The 27,727-nt window shown below is 52.0% G+C and overlaps 1 protein-coding gene across 7 annotated transcripts in view; it reads left to right on the top strand.

The window, feature by feature from the left end:
- Positions 1 to 1,019: 1,019 nt before the first annotated feature.
- RNF152 (ring finger protein 152) overlaps positions 1,020 to 27,727 on the top strand; it is an 80,591-nt gene continuing 53,883 nt past the window's right edge. The window contains exons 1-2 of one of the 7 annotated variants that reach the window (XM_027960974.2): positions 1,020 to 1,086; positions 2,657 to 2,780. The gene's annotated coding sequence lies outside the window, so the exon portion shown is untranslated. Of the gene's footprint in view, positions 1,087 to 1,419; positions 1,520 to 2,656; positions 2,781 to 8,743; positions 13,012 to 27,727 lie in introns of those variants that run through there. The other 6 variants (XM_042239563.2, XM_042239564.2, XM_042239565.1 and 3 more) reach the window with 6 other exon arrangements.

The following is a 27,727-nucleotide window of genomic DNA, read 5'->3' as shown; positions in this document are numbered from 1 at the left end:
GCTGCGAAGATATACGTCTGCTCTTAAAACAGACACACTGCTTTCACTCCTGCCAGGTGTACAACAGAGGATGTAACTTCAGGGAATAGAAGGACGTGGGTCAGCCAGGAGAACGTTTTAACTGGGACCCTAGGGCTGACACCCGTGAAGCTTTATGCTTCTCTTTGACCGATTTCTGCCTGTGCTGAGTGACCGCACATTTGGAAACACTATTAACAGGTTTCATTCAACAGACAAGAAGGGTCTGTAGAGCGCATTGTGAATTTTAGTAGGTCACATAGGGTGCGGCGCAGGCTGTCCATTCCATCCTCTTGGCAGAAGCACTTCAGTGAGATGCGGGAGAGGTCCTTGCCCCCTGGACAAGACAGTAGGGCGTAATGACATCTCTATTCCAGCAGCCGGCAAACCCCAGCAAGCCTGCTCGCTGGGCGGCTAGGGAGCACTCAGCTGAACCCTGGTGAGGGAGACCTAGGAAAGCTGGCCAGAGTCACCGAACAGACTTCAGGATTTCCAGTCTGTGTAGACGTCTCTCCCAGCGACCTTCCTCCTCGGATCTCCTATTCTGAAATCAACACCAGAGGCATGCCTCGATTTTCTTAGAGGAACTAGACATGCAAAGCTTGTCCCTAAGGTAGGAGTTACGTTTCGAGGTGGAGAAATAGGGTGGACCCCCAGTTCCCAGGTCCCGCTGGTTCCCACGGCCCTAGCGTGCCCCTCCCCGCTACCCCCCGCCCCGTCCCCCCATCCCCGCCCCGAATCCTGGGGAGCCAGGTGGCGGGTGTCATTCCGGCTTCTGTGGCCGCATCCTCTCCTCCACCAAAGCAAGGGCCCGCCCCGCCTGGGCCACAGGAACCCGCAGGGGCGGCCAGAAAGGACCAGCACCGACGCGGATCCGGACGCGCAGTTTCTGGAAACGTGACGGTCTCCCGCCCCGCGCGGTCCGGGCCCGCGCCGCGGACCGGCCCCCGCCGCCTCGCCCCGCCCCGGCCCGCCCCCGCCGGCGGAGCCCGGCCTCCTTCACACCTGACTCGGGCCAGCCCGGGTCCCGCGCGCGCAGAGCAGGGACCTCGACGCGTCCCCGCCGAGGTTGGGCCCCTGGGGTGCGGCGGGGGAGGGCGGGCAGCTCTTCAGTGCGCGGGTGGTCGGCGATTCCGGACAGACAGGCGGACGGTGCGGACCCGCGGGGGGTGGGGCCGCCGGGGAGGGGCGGCGCCACGGGGAGCGAGCCGGCCTCCTGGGGCCGGAGCCCGGGCGGGGACGCCACACGCTCCGGCTCGGAGCCGAGCGCTGGCGGCAGCGTCCGGCCCGGAGCGCGGAGGGCGGCCGGGCAGGTGGGGCGCCTCCCGAGGGGCCGCGCCGGGAGCGGGGGCTGCGGGCACCGCCGCCGCGCCCCCCGAGCCCGCCCCGCACCCGGGGCGCGCGTCCGGCCGCGCGGGGGGCGGGCGCGCGGGGACCCCGGCGATGCCGCCGCCGCCGCCGCCTCTGAGGCAGCGCCCGAGCCCGCCGCGGGGAGAGGTCGGTGAGTTTCGGTTTGTTCCTCCGCTCTGTCCCTCCGGGGTCGCGGGCGGCGAGGGGAGCGCCAGGGGATGTCTGCGCCCTCGCAGCGGCCGTCCCCGAGCTGGGCCAGCGGGAGCCGGGAGGCGCCTACGGGGACGCGGCGGGGGGCGTCTTCTGGACCCTGGAGCGGGGGGCAGAGCCGCGGGGCGCGGGGGAGGTGCCCCCGGAGTGCGCTTCTCCGAGCGCGGGCGGAGTCGGGCCGGCGGCCGAGGCGGGGAGCGGCGCGCCCGGCGGCTCCGCCGAGTCCTCGGATGCCCTCTGGAGCCCTGGTCCCGGGAGCTGGTCTCGGGCCCGCGCCGCGCGCCCCTGGGTGCACGTGCGTGTGCGCGCCCCGGCTGCGCCCCGACCCCGCGCCCCGACCCCGCGCCCCCCGGGGATGCGCCCCTGGGGCGCCTTTGTCGAGCGCCTTGCCCGCCCCCTGAAGTTGTCGCTGCGGATCCGGCCCCTCCCGGGAGGAGAGGCGGCGGGGAAGGGCCAGATGTTAGGGGTCTTTTGTGCCGACCCCGCGCCCGGAGCGCTCGCTCCGGGAAGGGCAGCGGCAGGACAAAGGCGGCCGGACCCGCGGGCCGCTGCGCGGGAGGCGGCCGGAGCCCCTCCCGCCGAGGGTGGGCGTGGGGCGGGGAGCGCCGCCCGGGGTGGAGAGAGGAGAGACCCAGAGCAGCGGGACAGTGAGCTGGGGAGGCGGCGGACGCGGCGCGGGGCAGGATGCTCGCGGCCGCGGCGCTGGAGTGTCGGCCTGGGCGGGGGCGGCGCGCCCCGCGCCCCCGCGTACCCGGGTTTACCTAGGGCCTTTTGCTCGTGCTCCGCGATGCTGTCCTGCGCCTTCTCTTGTTTTTCTTTCCGATGGGTTGTCGTTGCTAGTTGAGGCTCTAGCCCCGGAGGATAACTTAGGGGCGGGGGAGACTGCAGAGGACCGGGGGGCGGTGGTCACTGATCCTATGAAGACAATTAGGACGCGCTTCGCCCCCTCGGCGGCCCAGCCCGCCACACCCCCGCCTCCTGCACCGGCCCGGTGCCCCGCTCCGCCGCTCTGCCCGGGAGGACGCTTGCGTTTCTTTGCTGCGCGGGTCTAACCCTTCCTGCGTGTATTTCACTGCAGGCTGAACAAAGCTCGGGCTCAGTTGTGATTCCTGCTCGTCAGCCTCTTGCCTCCCAAACGCGTGCCATTTCCACTTGATGTCATCACGCAGAAGGGGGTGAAAGGGCCTCGGGGACGGATGCAGGTAAACCCCGATAATCCGGGTAGGCGCCTGGGTGTCCCCGGGTCGTTTGGGTCAGCGGTGTCTGCAAGGGGCAGCTCGGATGGTTTCCGCGTCACACCATCCATTCCTGTCTGTGTGGAGGAGAGGGCACCGCCGAAACTCCTGGTCCAGAGAAAGAAATTGCAAATGACTTTAAACCTTCCTTTTGAAGAAGTCATTGAGGGCAGGCTGCCTTTGGAGTTGTATAAATTCCACCCGGTTCCCTTTAGGGCAATTTTGATGCAATCGGCGGTTGTATGGGAATGTGGGGTTTGAATGTGTCCGCTTTCCTATCGGTAGAAATTCATTTTGGCTTCAGCCTGTAAACGGAGTGTCCTGCGTTGGAAAGGTATCGTTGTAAGGCTGATTATAAATTTGGCCAGCGCTCTGTTGGAGCATTGGTCACCTGTAGTAACCTTCTTATGAAACGCTATCGCTTCCCCCATCTCCTCTTTGTAATTCCGTTTGAACAGCAGGAGGGATGTGCCAGCAGTTAAGTTACTGGGAGGTGGGTGGGAGGGCTGTTGGGAGAGCAGAAAGAGAAGGGAAAATGGAGCTTCAGCGAAGTTTCCATTTATGTAGCCATGAACCATTAGGCCCTCAGTCTGCTTTTATCTTTAGGTTGTTGGTTCTTTCCCAAAAACTGTGGCCTGTTCTTTTCTTTCCAAGGATAGTTCTGTTTTGATGGCAACCTACCCAGACCTGGGGTTATCTTGATAAGGCTCTGTGAAAGCCTCACCTTCAGATGGCTCAGGACACAGTGGTGCGGGTATTGTGTCCTGGAGAGCAGAGTTGGGGCGTCCTCCGGGAGAAGCAGAGAAGAATGGTTAGGAGTGGATCAGGATTTCTTCTGTAGGCGGAAGGGGTGGCGAGGACTGCAGTCCCCACGCGACATCCGGGGCTCATTCTCTCTCCACCTTCCCCCCGCCCCCAAATCCCTTAAAAAAGTAGAATTTAAAAGCTTCAAAGATCTGCCATTGCCCTCTAGGGTAGTTTTGTTTGGAAAGGTGACTTCAAAAGGTGTTGGTGATCCTGGCATTTTTTCCTTCTGCGTAGAGCATTCGGGTGTCTGGGAAAAGCAGATGAGTTTCTACCCTGTCCCAGCTGACACAGAGACCTGTGCTTTGGAAAGGTCAGGGGTGTAATGGGGCTAGGGTAGAGGTATTTTGACAAGTGATTTTGATGTCAGCAATAATGCAGGGTGTGTGCCCAAGAGGAAAAGCCACGTGATGGGATAATAAGGACTGTAATAATGCAATAGAAACAGAGGGTGTGGCTTTTTTTTAATAGAAAAAATAAATACCTCACAACATAAAATTCCACGTGGGAAAAACAGCCGCCTGCACATGTAAACGCACGTCCAAGAACAGAGAGCCATGGCTCAGGGTTAGCTTTCACGCTGGTTTTCAACTGAGTCTGGTAATAATTCCTAATCAAGCGTTACATTGATGTTTGACTTGTCCTTTTGAGCGCAGGCTCCCCGCTCCCAGATGTGGGCAGTGGTGCATTTTCATTTTTAGGTTGGAGGAGCCCTAGAGGTTACAAGACTGGCTTTGGCCTGCAGAGCTGAGTTCTTCCTACATATTCATTGACTTCATTTGGGAGATGTTTATCGAGTACCTGATGGGTGCTGGGCTCCGTGACAGCTGTCAAGGGCCGGCCTGGGGTGGGGTGTGGAGCCGCAAAAGCGAACCACCTCCAGGGAGCTTCCTGGGGGACGCAGGGCTGCAGACCTGACTCGAGGCTCAGGGGATGCTAGCGATGGGGGACCAGAGTGGGGTCCTGGGCCTCCGAGGAGGCGGCCCGTGTGGCCGTCCAGCCTCTGCCTGAGTGTTTCTTCACGAGGGCGCTCACTGCCTCGCACGCGAGTGGGCCTGTGGTTGGAAGGGGACCTTTTCCTCACAGTGTTGCAGCCCTGCTGAATTCCGTGCAGACGGTTGAATTTCCCCCGTGTTGGTGGCCATGCTGTTCTCATTGCTCGCTCTCTCAGAGGCTGTTAGTTGCCAGTCTGTGCTGCTGGCAGCCTTTACATTTCAACGTGTTATTTGGGCCCTGCTGCACTTGAATTTTGAAGTAAATTCTGCTTTTCTATCTTAGAAAATGGGGGGAAGGGGGACCTTGGCAGGCTTCAGTCGTTTTGAAGCAGTGAGGTATCAGCAAGACAGGTTGGGTCGCACGGCCGTGACGAGTGCCTTCCGGATCTCACGGCTGCACACGGCTCTTTCCGTCCCACGCTGCGTGTCCAGCACGCTCAGCAGCTGGGCCTGCTCTTGGCAGTCCCTCGAGGACCCGGCTTCGTGGGGGGTGATCCTGACGGGGCCCAGATGAAAGGTCCCCGCGACAGGGCGGGGAGCCCTGGGGACCTCGCTCCCACCAGGAAGTGACTTGACACTGCCTCAGCGGACTCGTCCTGGGACCCCGTTTAACCGGAACCGGCTGCTCCTTGCACTGAACAGGGGGAAGCGGGGTCTAGGTGAGCGGCACCAACGACCTTCCACAAGTGGCCTCACGTGTTCCTACAGCGTCCAGGCTAGGGTGTTGAGAGTTACATGCGTGTGGATTGAATGAACAAAGGTATGTCTCTTAAAGAATCTGACCCTACCCAAACCTGTTTTTACTAATGTGTTGATGTTCTGTTTGCTAGTAGGATTGCACACTGGTCATCAAATACCAACGTGACAATTGTCTTATCTTTTTGCCTGTTTTGAGTCGTGGTTTATTCTGAAGTGATGGGCCAGGAGGTGTCCCCAAGGCTGGTTCCGGGAGGTTTCTGTGCTGAGCGTTATGTAACAGAGAGGCGTAGCTCCCAGACTCCCTCTCCCTCACCATCTGCCTCTTGTCTAAGCCTTCCTGAGCTTGTTTGGAGCAGCTGAGGGTCAGAAAAGAGCAAGAGTGGGCCTGAATGAATTCATCGGTTAGGATGTTTAGGGTTTGACAGATCCCTTTAGCATAAGTCTGGGACTGAGTGAGATAGTGCTGCTTCTGGTCACTAATCACGTGCTCGAGGTCGCCTTTACAGCCGGCTCTCCGTAGCTGTGCTGCTGTCCGTGAGCTGCAAAGAGTCGGACGTGACTGAACGAAAGCCACTCTGCAGACAAGTGGTGTGGTAAACTGGCCGCTGGCCCCTGAGTCACAGTGACCGGAGGACCTCGGTGTTGACTGAAAGTCCAGAGGCTGCTCTCCAGTCCAGCTCCCTTGAGGGACAAAGGAGCGCACCCACCAGGGCTTAGAAGTGGAGATGAGCAGGTGAGAAACCCGTGGGAGATCGGTGCAGATTCACCCGAGACCCCCAGGACCCAGCAAAGGGCAAGGTGCAGAGTCAGCCAGGGGGGAGTGAAGCCCTCGGGACCAGTCTGGAAAGGTCTCTGGGAAGCTCTGAAATACATGTCTCGATCATGTTTGGCCTCTGAATTCCTACTGTTTTACTTTCACGGTGAAGTCGGCCATCCAGGTCGGACACGCTGGTGGAGGGCGTGTGGCTTCTGGCACGGTGGGCCTCGATGTCGTGGAAGCTGGAAGGGAGGAGGTGCTGGGGTTCCAGACCCTTCTTCAGGGCTTTGGGAGCCGCACCGCGTATTCCAGGATGAAATAAGTACTTGTTACATGGTTTAGGGTTTTCTTTTTCCAGTTGACTTACTGCCATTTTTAAGGACAGAGTCCTCCTCTGTAAATGGGACTTGCATTTCCTTTGGGTAGTTATTGAGGCCTGGGGTTTCCTGGTGGAGCCCTGAGGTGTCTGCTGCAGCCTTGGAGCACATTCTTTGTAGAGGTGTGTGTGTGTGTGTGTGTGTGTGTGTGTGTGTGTGTGTGTGTGTGTGTGTGTTAGGGGGGCAGTGCTGGGGGATGTCTGTGGTCTGCTGAGAGTGCAGGGGTGAGTGGAAAGGATGCCTTATTTTCCACTTGATTTATAAATCCCTGCATGGCTGAAGCTCATTGCAACATCCTTCGTGGTAAAGGTTATTCTAACATCACATGGGCTTCCTGGGGGAGCAGCCTTCAGGCAAGGGAGGGGATGATCAGATGCAGGTGGGCTGCTGGTGGGAGCGAAGTCACGATGGGGTGGAATCTACGGACACTGTGTTCTGTGCTTGCCTTGTCTCTTTCTATGCCCCCATCCCCATCTTATTCCTGCCTACCAAAGGAAGTGTAACTTTTCTGCCTCACTTTCCGTTAGTAAATCCAGATAACCGCACTTCATGTACTCCTCACTGAGGTTCTACAGGAACTGATGAGATTTGGGTAAAAGCTTTGCGAGATACTGTGGAAATACGTGCTGTGCAAATAGGGTCACTGGTGTTCTGCTGTTTAGCAGATGAACTGGGCGTCTTTAGTGACAGTTCCCACATCTTCCTTGATTTCTCCCTCCCAGCTGAGAACTCTCACGCCTGGCTTTTCCACCCCCAACTTCCTGTCCAACTTTGACTGTCGCTCTGCCTGGCTTGAAAACACCACATTAGCTGGAGTGGTTACCCTACTAGTCCCCCAAATGCTTTCCATAGCCTGTTTCTTAATTCTGGAATATTCTGTGGCCTGCAACGTCCTCTCCCACATGATACCCCATCATTAAAGGTGACTCAGCTCTTAACTCCCCTAAAAGGTTTAACGCCATCATTTCAGTTCACGGTGGTCCTTGACCCCTACAGTGCCCTTTGGCAAAATGGCCTGCCTCTCATCTCACTCAGTATTCCCTCATCCATTCTACAAAGGGCGCTTGTCACGATTGCCCTGTACCATCACCTAAGATTGGAGTGTCTTTTTCTTTCTGTTTAATTGCAGAGAACAGAGGCCCACTCAAGCTAGTTTGTATAACGGGAGATGTGTTGAAAAGATGTCCCAGGATGCCTTTTGTCATCAGACCACATATCACAAGTCATTGCTCAGCTGGGGGAGAGGGTTAGGGCGCAGTTCTTTCCAAGGGGTCTGTGGGCTGGCAGGCATAGAGACTGAGACAGCAGAATTTCAATTTTCTTATAATTTCCTTGAAGATGAAGAGTCAATGAAGTTTGACCCTATTTTGTATTGCCCACCATGTTTGCAGAAAGTAAGGGCTCAATAAATATTAAATCACTGATAGCAGAGAAATGACTTTGACTTATTGGGATAAAGGAATTATAGATGCTTTTGGCCTGTAGAATTAAAGGAAGTTAAGAAGAGGGAAACTAATTTTTAAGAGCTTCCCCAGCTTGCATTAATAATGAGTAAGTGCTGAATTGGATTAGAGCTGCCAGCCTGCAGTGTGTGCGTCCCAGTGGTCGGGAGGCGAACATTCTCACAGAGAGTCATCATTCTAACAAAACAAATCGTCATTGGTGGCCTGTTTTCAACGTGAGTTGGCCTGTTTCTTCCAAAACAACAATAAAACAAACCAAAACACTCTCTTCTTTGGTGACGTACAGTCATAAGCATTAGAACTCGACACCCTCGCAGGCCGGCCCACAGTCTCAACGAGACTGGGTCTGAGTTTGACATGAGTGGGTGGCCCTTGCCCACAGCTGGCTACTCACCTGGCTCCTAGCTCACTTGTGGCCATAAGTGCCTTTGGGAGCGGCATCTGGCTTCCCTCACCTCTTTAGGTTTTGGAATACTCATTCACATGAGAGGAATGCTTGATCATTATGGAGTATGTTATTGTGAAAGAGGAAATGTGTTCAGCTGCTTGGAGGAAATGGCCAGGAATACGTTAACGTTAACATGGTGTTCTCCGTGTGACGGGTAATGAATGGAAGGGAGACAAATGTCTCAAAGCCAAAGTGCTTAGTGTGACATTCTTCTGCAGCTGCGCTGCTCTGTAGGTGTGCAGATTGCTTCCTTTGAGGTGAAATGAGGTTGAAAGTGGTTGGCGATCGTGAGGATAGATCTCTGCACTGTGTTTAGAGAATTTCCCCTTTGTTGTGTGAGCCATGAGGATAACCACCATTCTAAGTGAGTGAAGCTGACTCAGCCATGCAGCAGGGAGCCCTCGGGGACTGGGGGAGTGCCTGCCCCTCTCCTCCTGTTCCGTCACGCTCCGCCTCGAGAAGCTTCTGGTAGAGGTCCTTCTAGTCACCTGTGGTGGGGGGGTAAAGTAGCCTTGGAAACACTGAGCAGCAGTAACTGGAGCCTTATGTTAGGTGTGGTCCTGTTTATTACATTCACCCGAATGCTGAGTGTCTGCTGCTTGCCCGGCACGGCGCTGCTATTCTAACTGAGACCTTGCCTCAGCTGCATGAACGAGCTTCACTCATAACTGGCTTGGTTTTCTGCCTTTTTTTTTCTCCTTGCAGTGGCAAAACTAAAAGTGGAGAGAATAAAAGAAACGTATCCGGTACTCTCCCCTCAGTTCTTGGTCTGTTACTACATATATATATATATATGTATACCCACCTTCAGTTCAGTTGAGTTCAGCCGCTCAGTCGTGTCCGACTCTTTGCGACCCCATGAATCGCAGCACGCCAGGCCTCCCTGTCCATCACCATCTCCCGGAGTTCACTCAGACTCACGTCCATCAAGTCAGTGATGCCATCCAGCCATCTCATCCTTTGTCGTCCCCTTCTCCTCCTGCCCCCAATCCCTCCCAGCATCAAAGTCTTTTCCAATGAGTCAACTCTTCTCATGAGGTGGCCAAAGTACTGGAGCTTCAGCTTTAGCATCATTCCTTCCAAAGAAATCCCAGGGTTGATCTCCTTTAGAATGGACTGATTGGATCTCCTTGCAGTCCAAGGGACTCTCAAGAGTCTTCTCCAACACCACAGTTCAAAAGCATCAATTCTTCGGCACTCAGCCTTCTTCACAGTCCAGCTCTCACATCAATACATGACCACAGGAAAAACCATAGCCTTGACTAGACGGACCTTTGTTGATAAAGTATCGTCTCTCTGCTTTTGAATATGCTATCTAGGTTGGTCACAACTTTTCTTCCAAGGAGTAAGCGTCTTTCAATTTCATGGCTGCAGTCACCATCTGCAGTGATTTTGGAGCCCCAAAAAATAAAGTCTGACACTGTTTCCACTGTTTCCCCATCTGCTGGGCCATGATCTTTGTTTTCTGAATGTTGAGCTTTAAGCCAACTTTTTCACTCTCCTCTTTCACTTTCATCAAGAGGCTTTTTAGTTCCTCTTCACTTTCTGCCACAAGGGTGGTGTCATCTGCATATCTGAGGTTATTGATATTTTTCCCGGCAATCTTGATTCCAGCTTGTGCTTCTTCCAGCCCCGCGTTTCTCATGATGTACTCTGCGTGTAAGTTAAATAAGCAGGATGACAATATACAGCCTTGACGTACTCCTTTTCCTATTTGGAACCAGTCTGTTGTTCCATGTCCAGTTCTAACTGTTGCTTCTTGACCTGCATACAGATTTGTCAATGCCCACCTTACTTGAACTAAATTCAGTTGAAGTGTTGAAAACATGGAGCTTTTGAAGCAAAATAGTTTGGGTTCAAATATGAACTCTGCCATTATGACCTTGAGCCTTGGTTTCACCTGGAAAACAGGTCAGCCAACCTCATTAAGTAACTGTGAGTATACATGAGGCCATTCCTGTAAAGTGCTCAGCGTGTCGTCCTGCACATCCGAGCACTGCAGTGTGGCAGCTATTGTTAAGGTCTGTTCTATTCAGTATTTACCATCCCCCAGTCGTTGCTGGATTCCAGAAATCTTGGGATGAATAGTTACGGTATAAAGTCAAGGAACTCTGAAGCTAGCCAGGGAAGTACCCCCATCCCTATAGCTACAGTGTTTATATGAGGACTTCTTGTGTACGTCATGTTATTGGAGTCTTGTCATGGGAAAGTCTTTGTAAAGCTTTGCTTAAATGGCGTGGTGTTTAAAATGACAGACCTTCTCAGGAGGATGTTGAGGAGGCCACGAGGATCTGAGATAGCCCACAGGCTTTCCTTACAGGGCACCAGCTAAACGTCTTTCCCCGCTGGCCTCACTCAGGCAGTTGAAGGGCCTCCGGTAACATCCGTACCTTCTTTTGCTGGGGTCTGCTTTCTTGGGGGTAGGGAGACCCACCGACTCGTGTCCAGGACGAAGAGGGTACTTGGGTGGAAGGACTTATATTTTAAAAACCAGAACCTGGGGCCAATTGGTCACCCTACTTCGGGTCCTGTCCTCGTTCTGCAGTCGTCATCTGCATCCTGAAGCAGGCTTTGTTGGTCTTTCACGTCGTTAGAGACACGGCCGTCAGAAGGGAGTGGGCAGGAGAGAACCAGACGGGGGAAGGATGGAGAAAGCCGCGTGGCTGGTCAGCCTCTTTATCCAGGCATCTGCTCTTTGGATAGACTCTTATTAGCGTTAGTATTACTTTAAAGAAGAGAGCGCTCTAATAAAGCCACGAAAGCTGGACAGTGTAAACTGTAAAGTTAATGGAATCTCTAAAAAGCTCCCCCTGGACAGTGGTGTTTGCTGTGCCCGGTAGGGCTGTTGCCCAGAGCTTGGTACATAGTCAACGTTCAATAAATACTTGCTGGAGGAATGCTGCAATCAGTGTGGTCTTCAGAAACAGCTTTGAGAGCTGGGTTCCAGTTCAGGCTGGATTTGAGGCTGGGCCCTAACGCTCTGGCTTCCTTATCGCGCTGATATCCCGAGTGCATTTGTTACACCTAGGAGCTTAGGCGCCTCTCAATTTGTCTCTTTTTCCTCTTGGTGGACATGCCGGACACCGGCAGGCCAGCTGCCTTGTCTGCTGCTGCAGCGGGGATGCTTCTGGAACGTGCCCGTGTGTAACCGTGATGATGGGGTGGGCTGTGATGGGGGCATTTGTGTACACAGAGCTTTCCTCCCAGCGATTGGGAGGGATCTGCTGCTGAGTCTGTTAATTCCAAGCCGGGGTGGGAAGGGGATCAGGCCTGGCTCCGCGGTCCTGGGTGGCAGTGTCCAGAGCGGGGCTTCTGTTGGACGGTGTCCCCCTTTCGGAATCTTCATGACTCATTCGGAGAGTTGGTTGGTGGCAGCCTGATCAGGCTCTTAGATAAGCCGTAGATTTTTCTAGTTTTTAGCTGCAGCTTCAAGTGGTAATCCTTTGTTTTCTGTTTCTTCTTGAGAAGTGTTAACTGTTTATCTGGGGATGTTAGGACCTGCAACAAACTGCCAGAAACAGTAATTAGCTTGCTGGTTGCCAGTTCTGTCAATCTCAAGCACAGAGCACCCAAGGGCAATCGTCAGACGTTTACATCACCTTCCCATCAGACTCCCGTTTCATCATTGTGTGCACTGAGAGCTCATATTCCCTTATGGGCCTGATAAGACAGATTTCTTCATGGTTTCTTACTTCACCTAAGAAGAAGGTAAGCAGTTTATCTATGGGAGAGGAATCTTTTGGGAAGCAGAATTCATTTATTACAATTGTGTTTATTTCTACACGCAAAATGCTGAATATTAGTTCAGACAATTAGCGTGTCTTTGCGGAGTCTATAGTTTACTTCTTGTTTCCCCAACAGTGGAGTCAGAGCTCTAAAAAATTAACTGTTCATACACCCTAAGTTTATATCAGAATAATAAATAAGGTCTTTGAGAATTGCATCTCAGGCCAGTCATACTTCCCTACAAGAAGTTCATTGACGTACAAGGAAAACTGTTTCTACTAAGAAGTTAAAAAGAACACTTCGGATTTGACTCCAGACGGATTACACCTTGTTTGTGAAATCTGTCCGTGCAGATGCCAAGCCTCTCTTTAATGTACTCCTTAGAATAGCATCCTCTCGGGGTCAAGTCCAGTCTGCAGTGGAAATTGAAGAAGATGCTGTCCAGACAATTTAGAATTCCTTGTAAATTAGGAGGGCAGTGATAATCAATTTTGAAGTCTAAGCGTGATTCAGCCTCAGTCTTCAGTTGGCTCAGCTTTTGTTTTATCCCTTGTTCCTGACTGACTGCAAAAGGCGTCGCCATGCACTTCTGTTTCCACCTTTCGTGAACGTGGTCGGCATCGACTTCGCCTGGGCCCGAGGTGCCTCCCCGCAGAGCAGGAGGAAGCGGTTCTGCACAGGCTGACTCTCCTCCGGGTTCTGCAGGCTGCTTCCTTCCCATTTTAACTTCTCTTGGAAAGAAGAAGATTCTGACTTGAAAAGAAGCAGATATCTTCCTTCTATGAGGCTTTTTAGTGCTAGGTGACTGGTGTCGTTCAGTATAATCTGTGGTACAATTAGATACGCTTTGTTTTCCCAGAGCTGGTTGCAGAGAAAAAAGGAGACAGCAGTTTGAGGGAGGAAGAACGTGGGTGAAAAGAACAATGAGGGTGAATGATTGGGTTGGACTGTGGTATTCTTAAAAGTTTAATTTTAGCTTTAAAAATAAGAGCCACCATTGTTTACATGGTGGTATTGGTTTGTGATTAATAGCATCTTGCCCAAGCGAATTGAAGCTGCTGTTAATAATATATGGAACGACATGAAAATCCATCAGGTGCTTTTCTTCCCAAGCTCGGCTGGATTCTACAATGTGTTTTATGACAATTGAAAGGCAGTTTTGGTTGGGGGAGGAGATGGCTACGGTGGATGTGTTTATTATCTGTTTCAGGTGAAGTGCTAAGAGTTTTAAGCATATTATTTGGGAGGGAAGTTTCCTAAGATTCCGGAAACTTACGTAGCTTCTTCAAGGCCACACAGTGAATTTACGCCAGAGCCGGGATATGAACCCAGGAGGCTGCTGGGGAGCTGGGAGCCACTTCGCAACTGGGATTAAAGATGGGAGGGAGCAGCGCTTTTCTGTTTTAACCCAGCAGGCTCAGTACAGTGTGATTTAGGAGGGGAGTCACCTTCTGCCCTGTCCTTGGGAACAAGGATGGACGCGTTTGGTCAGCCATCTGCCTGAGTCAGCTGCATGTTGGCTTGGAGGCAGCGTGGTTTGGAGGACTCCCCGACAGGTCCTGTTGGGAAACTTGCAGTGAGGTTTCCGGCTATTACCTGACTTTACCCTGTGCTAACAAGTTCCTATGGAGTCTGACGGTGGGAAGTGTTTCTTTAAAGACCGCTTGACTGACAGCCAGTGCGTGTGGCTGGGAACTTGAGACTTTCATGAACACATTGCTAAAAAACATTGAGCAAACAGGCATTTTTTACTCACCTTCCTCTCCTAGTTCTTATTTTCCCCCCCAAACAAAAAGGGAATAAATCATATCCTTTCATATTGGCATTCCTTTGTTTTTGCAGTTCCCTTTTTCCTGGAACCACTTTTTTTGTCCACCTCCCCCTGCCAATAAAAACACAGCTTTCTGATGGAAAACCATGAGTACACGCTTCCTTCAAGACATCTTTCCTGTTCCATTTGCCCTATGGATTCTCCTGCAACTCTCTCAAGCAATATTGAATTTTCCTTCCATTTTTTCCCTTAAATCCCACTTATCCCCATGTCTGATCATTCTACACATGCTTCCTCACCTCTTTGACTGTAGGACTTTGTCTTGTTTAGGAGCTTGGGTGAGTGAATGGAGGGGCCAACCAGCAGCGGATGGGCAGGCTGTGCGTGGATTGGCTGGGACTGGTGAGAGTGTGTGGTAGTGGGAAGTTGGGGGGAGGTCCAAGCACTGATGTGTGTGTGGTTCTGGCGACTGGCTCGATGCTTAGCAAAACCTCAGCATTATTGCCGTTTGGGGCTGGTTAACTCTGTTGTGGGGAGACCGTCCTGTGCCCTGGGGGACGCATCCCTGGACTCTGCCCACTAGGTGCCTGTTGCCCAGTTATGGCAACCAAGGACGTCTCCAGATGTTGCCACGTGCCCCTTGAGAGTCAGAATTGCCCCAGTTGACACCTGCGGTCCTGGGTTAGTTTCCGCATTGAGGTGGGGCCCCATGACTGGTTCTCACCAAGAGGACGTGTGTGGGAATTAGAGGCGTCGAGAGGTGGGGTGTTCCTGCCCATCGGCTCTCTTCCTGGCCTGCTGGCCGGCTGCAGGGGGCCTGGGGAGAACCAGGAAGCCCTGGGGTACGGGGCAGTCACGGGGGAAGGAGCCTGGGTCCTGAATGACCGTGTGGAGCAAAGCCTCGCATGCCAGGCTGCACTGGGCTGCAGTGTGAAGACGTTAAACCACACGGCGTCAGCCACGGAAGCCTGGGGGCACGTGTTTTGACAGTCAGTCTACCTTCCCTGGGGAATTTCCCCAGTGGCTCAAGGGTAGAACGGTCGGCCTGCAATGCAGGAGCCGTGGGTTCAGCCCCTGGGTCAGGAAGATCCCCCAGAGAAGGAAGTGGCAAACCACTTCCGAATCCTCACCTGGAAAAGCCCAGGGCCAGAGGAGCCGTGTGGGCTGCAGTGTGTGGGGTGGAAAGAGTCGGACAGGCCTAGCGACTAAACAGCCGTACCCGCTGCCTCCCTAACCTTCCCTGACGCTTGGGATTGTGCTGGGGCAGCCGTGCCAGTATTCCAGGCAGTGAATAAAAACAGAAACTCTAACCGTGGATGATGAGAGTTTGTTTGTTTGTTCTTGTGTAGGTAACATCAGTCTTACTGCTAAAATTCTTTTGCTTTCTAAAATTTATCAGAAAATAAGAGGGTGATAAATGTGGATTTATTATTCCACCAGTCTAATAATTCTGACCTGTGAATAACAAGCAGCCCTGAGCTATAAATATTTTCAGTAAAAAGTAATAAAACATCAGATGTCCCAGCAGTTCTCATTTCCCCAGGTAGGAATATGTGTCTGCAACACAAGTTCAAGTTCAAATGTTTGTGGCAATTTATGTTCACTGCATCTTCATATTGAGGGGCGGGGAATGACAGGTGCTGATACCCTGCAGTCCCAGCTGTCCCCACACCATTAGTAAGTGGATCGCTGTCTGCTGCGATGGACTTGGAGAACGGACTCACATGTGCATCTGTGCTGCTCAACACAGTGGAGTCGTGTTCTTCAGAAAGCTGACCCCAAAGGCTCGCTTATCAGACCAGAGTCAGCGCCTCGTACTGGGTTTCCTCGGAAGCCGCTGATTGTATTTGTGGTGTGTCTACGTCGAGCCGCTGTCCGGAATGCGTAAGTCAGACGGTTTCCATTGGCACTCGTCTGGATGACAACAGCGGGCTTGTTTGCAGGAGACAACGGCGGATTGTGGGTGAGCCCTTCGTTGGCTGCAGCCTTTGTGTTGGAGTCAGTGGTCTCCGTCTCTTCAGTCCACTGTACAAAGAGCCACCCCCGGTGAATGTCACCTTTCCTGTCAATCAAACACTCCCACTCAGCAGATAGAGCAGATTTGGCTTGTTGACTTTAAGTTGGTAAAGTCTCTCTTTTTTCTAGAAGAAATCCTGCTAGGCATCTTAAGTACCAAATATTTTTGATTCTTCTCTTTTTCATCCCATATAAAACATTTTCACAATAATAAGAATAAGAGTAGCTAATACAGCGTTTTGGTCATCTGATGCCAACAGACGACACATTGGGAAAGTCGCTGGTGCTGGGAAAGACTGAGGGCGGGGAAGAGGGTCCAGAGGACGAGACGGCTGGACGGCATCACCGCTCCAGTGAGCATGACCTCGGGCAAACTCCGGGAGATGGTGAGGGACAGCGGGTGAGGGACAGGGAGGCCTGGCGCGTGCAGGCCATGGGGTTGCAAAGAGGTGGGCACAACTGGGCGACTAGACGACAGGCTGATACAGCTGGCGCCAACTCTGTGCTGGGCTCTTACGTGTCTCGCATACAGTATGTGCCTCATTATTGCAGTAGTCTTAAGGGGAAGCTACTATTAATATCTCTAATTTAATTTCTCCATTTTCAAGAAATTGGGGCTCAGAAAGGCTAAGTGATCTACCCAAGGTCACAAGAGGAGTCAGTGCCAGAGCTGGGATTAGAACCCTGCCGCCGGTGGCTCCAGGGTTTATGTCATAAGCTACTGCGGCACGCTGCTGCAGATTTTCCATTCTGTTAAGATGACTCACTTTCTCTGAGATGTCCTGTATTTTTATGACTTCAACTAACATCTGTATATGATAATTAAAAAGAGTTATTGATGTTATCGCATTATTTTTTGCATGGATTGAGCATCATTTCCTTGCTAAGCTGTCAGCTGATGGTCTTGTGTCTTCCATAACTCTTGGCACAAATGCTTCCTTGTAAGAAAGTGCTAATTTAGAGCATCGTGTTGATTGTTTTCATGTAGGAGGTGGGGCTTCCCTGATGGCCCCACCTGCCAATGCAGGAGACGTAAGAGACACGGGTTCCATCCCTGGGTCGGGAAGATCCCTGGAGAAGGAAATGGCAGCCCACTCCAGTATTCTTGCCTGGAGACTCCCACGGACAGAGGAGCCTGGTGGGCTACAGTCCCTAAGGTCACAAAGAGTCGGACACGACTGAGTGACTAACACACACACAGGAGGCTACCTCTGTAGGAGGAAGGACAGCGTGTATGCAGGGGACTCAAATGCCGGGTGGTAACTGGACGAAGTGGCCTTGGAATTCAGAGGGGGACAGATGGCTTCCTGCCAGAGAGTGGCTTCCTGGAAGAAGTGGCATTTAACGATCCCTGGGAAGAGGGGTAGTCGTTTGGACAGGCAGGCAGGTGCCGTGGAGTTCTGCAGCAACAAGGTGTAAGAGAGGGTGCATCTTCTCTTCTGGACAACAAAAGATGCTTTCTGACTGAAGTGGGGAGTAAGCAGGACTTGTAGGGGAGGATTAGAATGGTTGATGGAGAGGCGCTTTGGGATTTATTTGGCAGGAAGCCGCTGATGACGTGGGGCCGGGGAGGACGAGGTGTGGAGCTGTGCTCTCAGAAGCTTAATCTGGCCGCGGTGAGTGTGGATCCGGGGGAGGACAAAGGTGGGCAGGCCAGTGGGGGCCAGAGCAGAGTGGGCGGGACGGGTGGACACAGGAGGCGTTCCAGAGCCAGAATCAATAGGATTTCGAAGACCAACTGAATGAAGGGTGAGAGGGAAACAGGTTTCCAAGTTTGAGGTCCTGGGTGAAGAAGGGTGGTAACAAATGTAAAAACTGAGGGGAAGGACCGACGTGGGAGACATCAAGAGTCCACTGTGGAAAGTCAGCAGCGAGGTCAGAGTGCCGCTTGGAGGGTAACCCACATCCACGTGGTCGTTACCAGTCTGAGGTTGAACCATGTCGCCAGTGGGAGAGAGACCCTCTCGGGGGCTGGCTGTGAGAGGACAGAGGTCAGAAGAATGGTGGGAACAAGGGAAAGGTTACCTGGAGCAGAGGATGCTTGAATGTGTTGAAAACGGAAAGTGGTTTGTGACTCTATGTTAGGTAAAGCATCCGCCTGCAGTGCAGGACTTCAGGTGGTCACACAGCTTGATTTCTGTTTATTACTCCCAGACTGGTTACGATTTCTTCTCGATTCAAGATGTTTTACAGACTGTGCGTGAGGATTGCTGTCTGTGGGACCCTGCCCGGAATACGGGGAACCTGGTGGAAGACCCTCTCCTCATCTGAGCCGGGTCGCTCTGGCCCCCATGCATGACCCTCTGTGACCCCATGGACTGTAGCCCACCAGGCTTCTGTCCGTGGGACTGTCTAGGCAGGAGTCCTGCAGTGGGTTGCCATTTCTTACTCCAGGGGGTCTTTCCAACCCAAGGATCCTGTGTTGGCAGGTGGACTCTTTACCACTGCACCAGCTGGGAAACTCACCAACCCCTGGCTTGGGGCCAGCCAACCTGCTTGCTCCTGTATTCAATTCTGTCCTATTCTATTCTTCCGGGCTTCCCAGGGGGCAGTAGTGGTAAAGAGCCCGCCTGCCAGTGCAGGAGATGCCGAGGATGTGGGTTTCACTCCTGGTTGGGGAAGGTCCTCTGGAGAAGGAAATGGCAACCCACTCCAGCATTCTCACCTGGGAAATCCCATGAACAGAGGAGCCTGGTGGGCTGCCGTCCACGGGGCCACGAGGAGTCGCACACAGCTGCGCACACACGCTCTCTGTTCCTCTATCCTACTCCATCCTGTCATTCAAAGTGGAAGTCTTCCTTCAGCCCCCTGCTCAGACCCCTTCACGGGATCCCCAGTCATTACTCCAGTGTGTGTGCTCAGTCCTGTCTGACTCTGCGACCCCGTGGATGGGAGCTCTCCAGGCTCTTCGGTCCATGGGATTCTCCAGGCAAGAGCCCTGGAGTGAGTTGCCATTTCCTTCTCCAGGGCATCTTCCCAATCCAGAGACTGAACTCGTGTCTCTTGCCTCTCTTGCATTGGCGGGTGGGTTCTTTACTGACTGCACCCCCTGGAAGCCTTGATAATGGCCCCTAAAAATGACCTTTACTGCCTTCTGTGTGCGTCAGACCTTAGTGCAGGTCCTGGGCGTGGCCAGCTGGGGTCCAAAGGTGAGTGTGGGCTCTCTGAGGGCGGGGTCCGCCTTATTCTTCTTTGCATTCTGATGACCTAACTTATTATTTTTTTGACCAGTAAATATGAGTGTGAACTGTTACGCCTGAAGGCAATGGCACCCCACTCCAGCACTCTTGCCTGGAAAATCCCATGGACGGAGGAGCCTGGTGAGCCCCAGTCCATGGGGTCATGAAGAGTCAGACACGACTGAGCAACTTCACTTTCACTTTGCGCTTTCATGCATTGGAGAAGGAGATGGCAACCCACTCCACTGTTCTTGCCTGGAGAATCCCAGGGACGGGGGAGCCTGGTGGGCTGCCGTCTGTGGGGTCGCACAGAGTCGAACACGACTGAAGCGACTTAGCAGCAGCAGCAGTCTCCTTAGGGAGCAGAGCTCCAACTCTTTTTTTGTATTTCCCATGCCCTTTTGGATATCTTCATGGATTCTGGTCGATTAAAGGCAGTGTCCTCAGAAAGTCTCCTCTCTGGGAACACTGCATCTTGACAGCTGAATCTTGTGTCTGCACTCAGAAGTGTAATATGTTAGTCACTACCTTTGACTTCGTTTATACTTGTCTAGTATTGGAAAGACGTAGTGACTATCTTGATACATTCTTCTCTTGATGTGGTGTTAGGTTGTGGCTGCAAGGACAGTCTCAGGGCACATGGCCATGAACTTTTTGTTCAACCCAGGGGTTTTCCCTTTGGGTTTAAGGTAAGATGTTGAGTTAGGTTTTCCGGGAACAAAATAGACTCAGAGCCCAAGTGGGTGCAAATAGTAGTGGAAGCATGAAATTCATTTTTATATTTTTATAAAATGAACGTAATCAGACAAAATTCATTTAGTATGGTATGAAAAATGGTTGTGGATAAACAGAATGAAACTATGCTTATTAAGATAGATTAGGAAAATACTTTGGGGAGCAAAGCAGCTTTAATTTTCCTTTCCTGAGGTTTGTTTACTAATAGAATATTGGCTCCGTCAGCCTCAAAAACTCCTAGCAGGTAGCACTGATTAACTGGAATCTGCTGGTCCGGGCTCTGGCCTGTCTCATTTTCTCAGAAAACAAGCCCGCTTTCTCTGGGTTCCGGAGAAAGAACTTTTACTCCTTCAGAGAGTGTTCAGTGGGCTGCTGATCGTAACTAACTTGTGAACAGTGAGAGTTTGGTATATTGGAAGAGAAAGAAGCAAGTGAGGGCGTTGGCCCCAGTGCTGTAAGAGGTAAGGCCTGCCAGTCTTTAAGTATGGAGACTGCAGAATTGTGGGTAAAGTATTAAATATTTTTGAATCAGATTTGTACTCTTACAAGTGAAAAAATTGCTACTATATACTTCAGTTAGATTCAGTCTCTCAGTCGTGTCTGACTCTTTGCGACCCCATGGACTGCAGCACACCAGACCTCCCTGTCCATCACCAACTCCCGGAGCTTACTCAAACTCATGTCCATCGAGTCAGTGATGCCATCCAACCATCTCATCCTCTCTTGTCCCCTTCTCCTCTCGCCTTCAGTCTTTCCCAGCATCAGGGTCTTTTCCAGTTAGTCAGTTCTTCGCATCAGGGGGCCAAAGTATTGGAGTTTCAGCTTCAGCATCAGTCCTTCCATGAATATTCAGGACTGATTTTCTTTAGGATGGACTGGTTGGATTTCCTTGCAGTCCGAGAGACTCTCAAGAGTCTCCTTCAACACCATAGTTCAAAAGCATCAATTCTTTGGTGCTCAGCTTTCTTTATAGTCCAACTCTCACATCCATACATGACTACCAGAAAAATCACAGCCTTGACTAGACGGACCTTTGTTGGCAAAGTAATGTCTCTGCTTTTTAATATACTGTCTAGGTTGGTCATAGTTTTTCTTTCAAGGAGCAAGCGTCTTTTAATTTTATGGTTGCAGTCACCATTTGCAGTGATTTTGGAGCCCAGAAAAATAAAGTCTGACACTGTTTCCACTGTTTCCCCATCTGTTTGCCATGAAGTGATGGACCGGATGCCATGATCTTAGTTTTCTGAATGTTGAGTTTTAAGCCAACTTTTTCACTCTCATCAAGAGGCTCTTTAGTTCTTTTTCACCTTCTGCCATAAGGGTGGTGTCATCTGCATATCTGAGGTTATCGATATTTCTCCTGGCAATCTTGATTCCAGCTTGTGCCTCATCCAGCCTGGCATTTTCCATGATGTACTCTGCATATAAGTTAAATAAGCAGGGTGACAATATACAGCCTTGGCGTACTCCTTTCCCTATTTGGAAGCAATCTGTTGTTTCATGTCCAGTTCTGACTCTTGCTTCTTGACCTGCATACAGATTTCTCAGGAGGCAGGTCAGGTGGTCTGACTGTGTACTTGGCAGTCACTGTCTGGTGTCTTGTGAAACTCAAGTCACCCAGTGTAATCCTTACAGTAATTTAGGAACAGGTTTTGTCCCCATTTTTTGGATGACCAAACTGAGGCACAGAGAGATCGAGCATCTTGCTCAAAGCTGCGCTGTCACTGGCAGGATGGATGCTCGGGCAGCGTCGGCGCGCCAGTCCACTGCAATACAGTGACCTCGCAAAACTCTGCAGTATTGGAAAATACCAACAAAAAGCAGCTGCTGTTGGGACTTCCTGGTGGTCTGGTGTTAAAGTCTCCCAGGTGAAGACTTTGCCTTCCAGTACAGGGGGATCAGTTCCTGGTCAGGGACGTAAAATCCCACATGCCAAAGAAAAACGAAATGTGAAACACATCACAAGCAGTGTTGTAACACATTCAATAGAAACCGTAAAAATGGTCCACATCAAAAAAAAATCCAAAAAAGAAAAAACAACCGCTATCAGAAGCAAAATATACTGACAACAAGCATCTTCAATGAACATAATATTACATATGAAATGCTAAAAATCTAGTTTTCATTTCAGTTACCCTGTGCTCCAGTCAGGATAGAATTGTAATTTATCTTATTATGATAGAATTTGTCTTATTATGGCTATTTTGTTTCTATATCAGCAATTCATCCGAAGATTATAGTGCAGTGAGTAACTGCTGAATTATGTGGCAGTTGAGGATATTGAGGTTATTTTGAGGGAAGTCTCCTCTGGTGGAATAGTCAGTGCTTTTCCGACATAGGACAAGCTAGAGAGAAAGGAGGCCTGATTATGGATTTGTAACAATTGATGGAAATGAGTAGGTTTTCAGCAGTGTTTTGGCGATTAAAAGTCAGACTGCTCAGAGTTCATTCAGAAATGTACCCATATGTATCAAGGTCATTAGCAATATTTTTTGGCTCTGGTATTACGTTTTTTAAATAAACGTTCATTTCTAGCATGCTGCTCTATGAATCCCCCTTCTGAATGTCGGGAGTGACGGACACCAACTGCTTTGCTGCCCTCCTGACCTCAAGACCCTTTTCTGGAAGCTCCCTCATGAAAACTTTAGCCTTTTGCCATGAACACTTCACGGTGAAAGGGGCTTATGCCCTCCCGAGTAAACCGTTTCCATTTTATACTCAGGAGAATCTGGGTCTACACGGGGTGAGTTGATAGCCTGAGGTCGCTGCGCTTCAGAGGCGGCACGAGTGAGCCCTGATGGGACATTCAGGCTGTGCGGCTCCGGCCGCGCTGCGGGAATCGCCTGATGCCCGCTCCGGTCGTCCAGCCTTCCTTCTGGCCATCTGCTGGCCGGCGCACCGCAGAAGCCGCCAGCGCACGCTCACCCCACCACCTGCCGGCCTTGGTTAGGGTTAGGGTTAGAGATTCAGTCCTTGTGGTGTGGAGAAGACGGCATGACCTGGCTCCTGTGGACTCAGAGCCGTATCCCTGCTCTGCTCTTTGTGATCAGCCTTGGGATCCTAGCCAGTCAGTCCGCGTCCTCATCTGGCGGGGTCGCTGCTGTGCAGGTTCATACTGATGACCCAGCGCGTGGCCCACGTGAGGTGCTGGGTGCTGTTTCCAGGGTTATGCACATGTTAGCTCCCCCATTCTCAGAACAAGGCCGAGGGAGGAATCTGAAGTAGGCAGAGACATTTAATGATGTGTTTGAGACCGACAATCAGTATAAATTAGTTGTTTGTTCCTTTTGGGTTTTATGTCCATGAAAGTGAAGCTCACTCAGTCTTGTCCAACTCTTTGTGACCCCACAGACTATGCAGTCCATGGGATTCTCCAGGCCAGAAAACTGGAGTGGGCAGCCTTTCCCTTCTCCAGGGGATCTTCCCAACTCAGGGATCAAACCCAGGTCTCCCGCATTGCAGGCAGATTCTTTACCAGCTGAGCAGCAAGACCCTTTGCTAAAATGTGAGTGCCCTTGGGTAGGGTTACACATTCACCTCCGTAAGGGTGTAGTAGCTAACCCTGTGATTCAGGCTTCTACCAACCCCTCTGAGAAGCGGGTGCAGGGCTTGGGGAGGAGAGCGGAGGGGTCAGACATAGGGAAGGTGAGAAAGAGGACGCAGGGAGTAATGTGAGGTGGCTGGCACAGGCTCTGCTGAGACTTGAGGATGGGTGGTGGGAGGAGTAAGGGGAGCTTCAACGCAAGGCAGATACGGAAAGGCCGGGGGCGCTCAGCTCCAGCTGGGCCTCTCTGCCTGGGGTGGAGCTGGTCCCTTACTTTGGCCTGACTTGTTTCTCTCTTAGATCTGAGTGAGTGAGGCCTGCAAGCTTTCTGATGGGAAGATAGGACTTAGATCCTTTCCGTTTCTTGGTTAAACTTAAAAGAAGTCTTCTTCTTCCCACATCCTTAAAGGAGAGACAAGTGATGTCCTGAAGCAGAATCTCCAGGCAGTGGCTCTGGGGAGACACACGGGGCGTGACTTTGGGGGGATGGCAGGGGCATGAAGGGGCCTTGCCAGTGGTGAAAAAGCAGGGGTGAGGAACAGCTGGGTCGAGGGGGAGGCTGTTCTCGTCCTTGGGTGGAAGAGACCAGAGCAGGTGAGAGCACTTGGTGGAGACGGGCTCTGTGGAAGGCGAGCACACACACAGAGGAAGATTTTTTAAACTGCCGTTGCTTTTGTGTGTGTTTGCAAGAAAAAATCCCATCCTCAGAGGCTGTGATGGTAAAGCTTGTTTGGAGTGCAGAGGCCACGTCACAGCTGCAGTGAAATCTGGCCACTGAAGGCTTCCTGCTGTGCTGTCTACACCCCACCCCACCCCAGCTGTGTGATCGTGAAAGCAGGGCACTCGTGTTAGCTGCGGGTCCAGTAAGGTGCTGCTTCCGTATTTTCAGTTCTTTCTTTCCAGGAGAGGCTTGAGAGGGGTGGGAGGATGTGGTAGGAAGGACAGATGGCGAGGCTGGACTCGAGCTGGTGGGACTCAGCTTTTCCCCCCTGAGTTGAGCTGAGAAGGAACAAGCTCAGCGTGTAAGTCTGTATCACGGAACACAGATGCTTGCCGTGAAGCCCAGTTACACAACTATTGTCGTGGCTTCCTGTCCAAAGGTGCCTCTGCTTATACACTTTCTCATTTTGTCTTTATTTCATTGTTCCTTGTATTGTTAGCAGCTGAAAATTTGAGAGAAGTTTCACGTTTCTGTGGGTTTCCCTCATTAGAATTTTGTGGTGATGGAAATGGTTAAGACTGGAGTTCCTTGAACTAGTCCTTCCTACAAAGAAATGGAGAGCTTAGGATATTCCTAGAACACACAAGCTTAACCAAGATGTTAGAATGTTCTGAAAACCTTTTCTGAGAACCTGACTTGCTTATTGAAGGTTGCTTTTATGAACAATGGATGCTTTTCAGGTTTTCATTTAATCATTAAAGTGGGAACCCTAAGAAGCTCAAGAATGGGCAACTTTGCCTGCTTTTCAGTCCCTTGGGAAGAGGGCTGTGGGCCCTTGCCCTTTCTGTGGAACCGCCTGGAGCGCCTGGTCCTGACTGTCCTGCTTCGCACCCTTCCTCTGCGTAACCGCAAGGCCGCGTCACTTCCATCTCGCGGACAACTTGGAAGGTGCTTCTAAAGCCCATGCTTATCCTGGTGACCTGAGGTGGCCTCTCTGGATGCCCAGGGCAGTGGGTGCCCTGCAGGGTCAGCTAAGGGTGTCTGGGCTGGACTGCCCTCTGTCCTGAGGTCTCCAAGCTGACTCTGAGCAAGCGTGGCTGCTCTTGAGACATTGAGTAAACGGGGAAGAAAAGAGACAAGTTAGAAAGTATTTGGCAAATGCTTCTCCCTGGGAGCAACACCCCTGAACAGAGCGCAGAGAGTTGCTGTGAACCGAGGGGAACACTTCGGGGAAGGCCGACCCGGAGGGCCAGGAGCTTGCTCTGGAGGCCTGTGCTGGTGCTGTGAACCGAGGGGAACACTTTGGGGAAGGCCGACCCCGAGGGCCAGGAGCTTGCTCTGGAGGCCTGTGCTGGCTGCAGGCGAGGTGGAGGGGAAGGGAGCGCAGCATCGCGTGACCCTGCTACCAGGAATCTCCTTGGAGGGGTTCATGGAAGAGACCCCGGGGCATCCAGAATGCCCCCCAGGGGCTCCTTGAGTTCTGAGAAGGTGAGGGAAAATGATTTAATGTAGTGTTTGTTTTAGCTAGGGTATGAGCTGAAGGTTACATTTACATAACGGTAGAGTGTATTTGTGTGTGTTTTGACAGTATGCACTGGACATTTGCAGCTAGTCTACAGGGTTGAGGAACGTTTAGGAACATTATAATTAAGCGACGACCACGAGTTGCAATTGTTATTTTCCCTCTCTGTGTTGTCCTGGCATCGGGGTTCATTTGAGCCAAGTTCGTGGTCAGGAATGAACACCTGAATGGTTGGGACCAGTGCTGTGGGGAGTCCAGGCTGCTTTACATCAACTCACCCTTGCAGAAGGGTCAACAGAGGAGCTGTGGGGAGTGGATACACTCCCGCCTTAAAATTAAAAATGCCGACAGCTACAAACCCCTTGCTTCCAAGTATCTCTATGCCCTCCCTTCTGCTGCCAGGAAGCAACAATAAAAGCCAGTTGGAGCTGGGGATTGTTTGTCATCTCTTTGCTTTTGTAACACATGGGTGACTCTTGAGTTCCCCCTCTAAAGACTATCGCTTGCCGATTTAAAATCGGAAACAGACTTGCTTCATAAACCCATTAGCTAGTGAGCAGACAGCTAGGTGTTCTCTCCATCACGTGGTTGCCATGTTTGAATGCTTGATGGAAAAAAAAAGCTCCTTGACAGGCAGAGCTTTGAAAAAGTGCACAAAACCACTTGCGAGTCTCTTCCTCCCCACTCGTAAGGGTCCTGAGTCAGTTTGGCCCAAGCCCCTGAGTCTGTTGTCTGCTTTGGCTTTGAACATGCTCGTCATGGCACATTCGTCAGTTCCAAAGGTTTAGGGACCACCTTTCGGCGGCCCTGCTGCGCGTGCGGGGGTCGGTCATGGAAGAGCCGGAGCCGTTGCCCCGGATCCGTTCGTGGATTCGAGGGGGAGACCCGCGTGTGCCCCCAGTGAGAGTGAAAGTCACTCAGTCGTGTCCGACTCTCTGTGACCCCATTGACTGTACAGTCCCTGGAAGTCTCCAGGCCAGAATACTGGAGTGGGGAGCCTTTCCCTTCTCCAGGGGATCTTCCCAACCCAGAGACTGAACTCAGGTCTCCCGCGGTGCAGGCGGGTTCTTTCCCAGCTGAGCCACGAGGGAAGCCCTAGTGTCGATAGCAAGTCGTGAAAGCAGAAAGTGGGCTCGGGGGGGAGATACCCAAGGGGAAGCCCCAGTGTCGTGAAAGCAGAAAGTGGGCTCGGGGGGGAGATACCCAAGGGGTCTCGGGGGTCCTCCTGGGAGGAGAGGCGGAGAACAACAGGTGCGTAGTCTGGAGAAGCCAGAGTGCGGGGGAAATGGAGAAGCTGGAAGTGGAACCAAACCGCCCAGTGTCTGCAGACCTCGGCAGGCGTGCGTGCCCTACTGCCTGGTCATAAGGAGTAAGTCGGATATTCGAAGCTGAGGGTGGCGTGATCAGAGAGACCACAGCGTGGGAAACTGGGCAGAAAGTGTGGTGTGAGTCCTGGCTCTGCCGTGTTCTTGCCCTGTAACTTGGGCAAGTGCATCGAATGTCTTTGCTGACTTGCCTTGTCCTGCAGTACGGGCACCCTGAGGGCGCCTTCCTTGGATTGCCCCCGGGTTAAGGCAGCACCATATGAAAGCCCTGGCGTGGAGGAGCACTCCCGAGGGTGGCCTGGGGTCTGACTGGCCACTGAGGACCAGCATGCAGGGTGGGGGGAGTGAGGGGGAGATTGGAGATGGGGGATCCAGTTTTTGGGCTTTCAGGGTGGTCTGGACCGCGGTTCCCAGGGGGATGTGCCCTGTGGGACCTTGGTCTCTGAGTTCCTTTGGGGGCACGTGGTCAGGAGCATCCCTGCTTCTCCACCCTAGTCAGGGTGTGAACCCTGGTGCTGGCTGCAGGGGCAGACCCAGGTGACATTCTAGGAGGCAGCATAACCTGGGCTGCAGGCAGCTTTGGAAACTTCATATTATCTTGTCTTTTGGACCACAGGGTTTGTTCCAGCTCCCAGTTGTTCCAGCAGGGAGATATGTAATTGACTCTCAGCTGGCCAGCCTTCCTTGCAAACTAAAAGAAAGCTCTCATTTTTAGAGTTTTATGCAGGTTTCTTCCAGGAGGACATGGACAGATACCACATAGATATTTGCCTTAAATTTAAAAAGAGTTGCCTTGGAAATTCATCGGACTGTACGTCTAGACTCGAATGTGGAGAAAAGTCTTTTTTCCGAGGCACCGAAGTATTAGTCCATCCTGAACCTCTCTGAGGCA

The sequence above is a fragment of the Ovis aries genome, chromosome 23 (assembly GCF_016772045.2).
Source record: "Ovis aries strain OAR_USU_Benz2616 breed Rambouillet chromosome 23, ARS-UI_Ramb_v3.0, whole genome shotgun sequence".
In the NCBI taxonomy this organism is placed as follows: Eukaryota; Metazoa; Chordata; class Mammalia; order Artiodactyla; family Bovidae; genus Ovis; species Ovis aries.
The sequence above is the reverse complement of the archived record's forward strand: the minus strand, read 5'-3'. Positions and strand labels throughout refer to the sequence as shown.